Source organism: Salmo trutta, unplaced genomic scaffold (assembly GCF_901001165.1).
Source record: "Salmo trutta unplaced genomic scaffold, fSalTru1.1, whole genome shotgun sequence".
In the NCBI taxonomy this organism is placed as follows: Eukaryota; Metazoa; Chordata; class Actinopteri; order Salmoniformes; family Salmonidae; genus Salmo; species Salmo trutta.
The window spans coordinates 70,250-72,008 of NW_021822871.1; the positions used below are offsets into that span (position 1 = coordinate 70,250).

Below are 1,759 nucleotides of genomic sequence, written 5' to 3' on the forward strand. Positions count from 1 at the left end.
CTGTGTAATGATCATGCTGTTTAATCAGCTTCTTGATACTGTCAGGTGGATGGATTATCTTGGCAAAGGAGAAATGCTCACTAACAAAGATGTAAACACGTTTATGCACAAATAAAGTAAAGAAATAAGCTTTTTATGCACATGGAACATTTCTGGGATCTTTTATTTCAGATCATGAAACATGGTACCAACACTTGACATGTTTAGTTTAGTTTAGTTCAGTGTATTTTGTAAAATGTACGATGTAGAAAGGAAAAGGTTGTTTGACAGTGTCAGAGAGGGTAGATGGGAATGGGGTGATATTTTGCGTTGGGGGGGGGGGGTGGAAGTACTGAGGTTTGTAGGGAAATATTGTATTTTATTAGAAATTCAGGGTTAGTTAAGAGAATATATAGTGGTATATAGGTCGTGGCCGTCACATTCCTGTACAGTAGGTGGCGGTGTTTGCACCTGTCAGTTTGTTGCGATTCGCCATAGAAAAAGTTAAAGAAGAAGAAGAGACGTTGCATTCAGAGAGAAGAGAGATACTGAAGAAAGAGAGAGGCGGAGGAACGAGAAAGCAGAAGAGAGGAGGGAATAGTAAAGAATTCAGGAATAGCCTTTTTTTTTTTTAGTCTACGTAAACGTTAGGTTTTCCGTAGATCAAGGAAAAGTCAACCGCTTTTACGTTGCAACAACACGAGGACAGAGAGAGGAGAGACGGCACGGAAGAGCTTCTCTTTGTACTTCAAATAAGTGGAGACGCTACTGCTGGTTTGTAGGCTCTCCTATACCTTTATACGCTCTATTCTAATACCGTAAATAAACAATTATATAGCCTTTTTTTAAATCTATATATTTTTTTTTTTAGGTCAATTTGATTTGGAAACAACGAAGTGAACCTAATGCCGTGCTCTTTTTTTGCAAGAAGGGAACAATAGCAGTAATCTAGTTGAATTTTCTAGCTACTCTTTATGAGAATCACGGCTGTTTAGCGACCAACAATACAAAACAAGGCGTCTGAAATTCACTCTACCACCACAACTTCCAGGATCTTCTCCAGCGGACAGACCATGGCTGCGGTTACCAGCCCAGAGACGAGCCCTCAACCCCGGGTATATTTCCAGACGGTAGCCTCCGGTTCAACCGAAGAACCGGAGATACCTGTTCGGAAACAAGGGCGAGTAACCGTCAAATATGACCGGAAAGAACTAAGGAAGAGACTAAATCTGGAGGAATGGATAATCGACCAGCTAACGGCTCTTTACAACTGTGAGGTGAGACGCCGAAAATAAATAACACAAAATATTAGATATCGCAAATGGTACCATGTTGTCCACTACTTTTGACTGGGTACTATGAGGGCCAAAAGTATTGCACGAGGGAATAGGGCAGCACTTCCCAACCAAGGGTAGCTGGCCTGTCCACAGACCCATGAGGCCATAGGGCTACTGGTAAAATGCACATGAGGGAGTACTACAGGGGACTCCAGGTAGAGTAACATTCAGTTGGTGGTACAGTAACCCGAATACGGTCGGGAACCACTACCAAAAGGCTACTGTATGGAACAATAACATAGTATATCACAACATAACATAGTATATCACAACATAACATAGTATATCACAACATTAACTGTATGGAACTAATCGCATCGATTACGAGCCCCCTGAGGTTCACTAATGAGTTAACTGAAAGATGGTATTTATTTTAAAGTAGGACAACATTGGTGTGCTCAGGAATAGGCTGACTAAACATCAGTATCATTATAATAACAGTA

At 41.0% G+C, this 1,759-nt stretch overlaps 1 long non-coding RNA gene across 2 annotated transcripts; it reads left to right on the forward strand.

The window, feature by feature from the left end:
* Positions 1-446: 446 nt before the first annotated feature.
* On the forward strand, positions 447-1,177 carry LOC115186214 (uncharacterized). 2 transcript variants are annotated; one of them, XR_003875643.1, is made up of 2 exons: positions 447-753; positions 851-1,175. It is a non-coding gene; the product is annotated as an uncharacterized LOC115186214 (long non-coding RNA). The 2 variants fall into 2 exon arrangements; XR_003875644.1 differs by having other exon boundaries at positions 461-753; positions 1,031-1,177.
* The last annotated feature ends 582 nt before the right edge of the window (positions 1,178-1,759 follow it).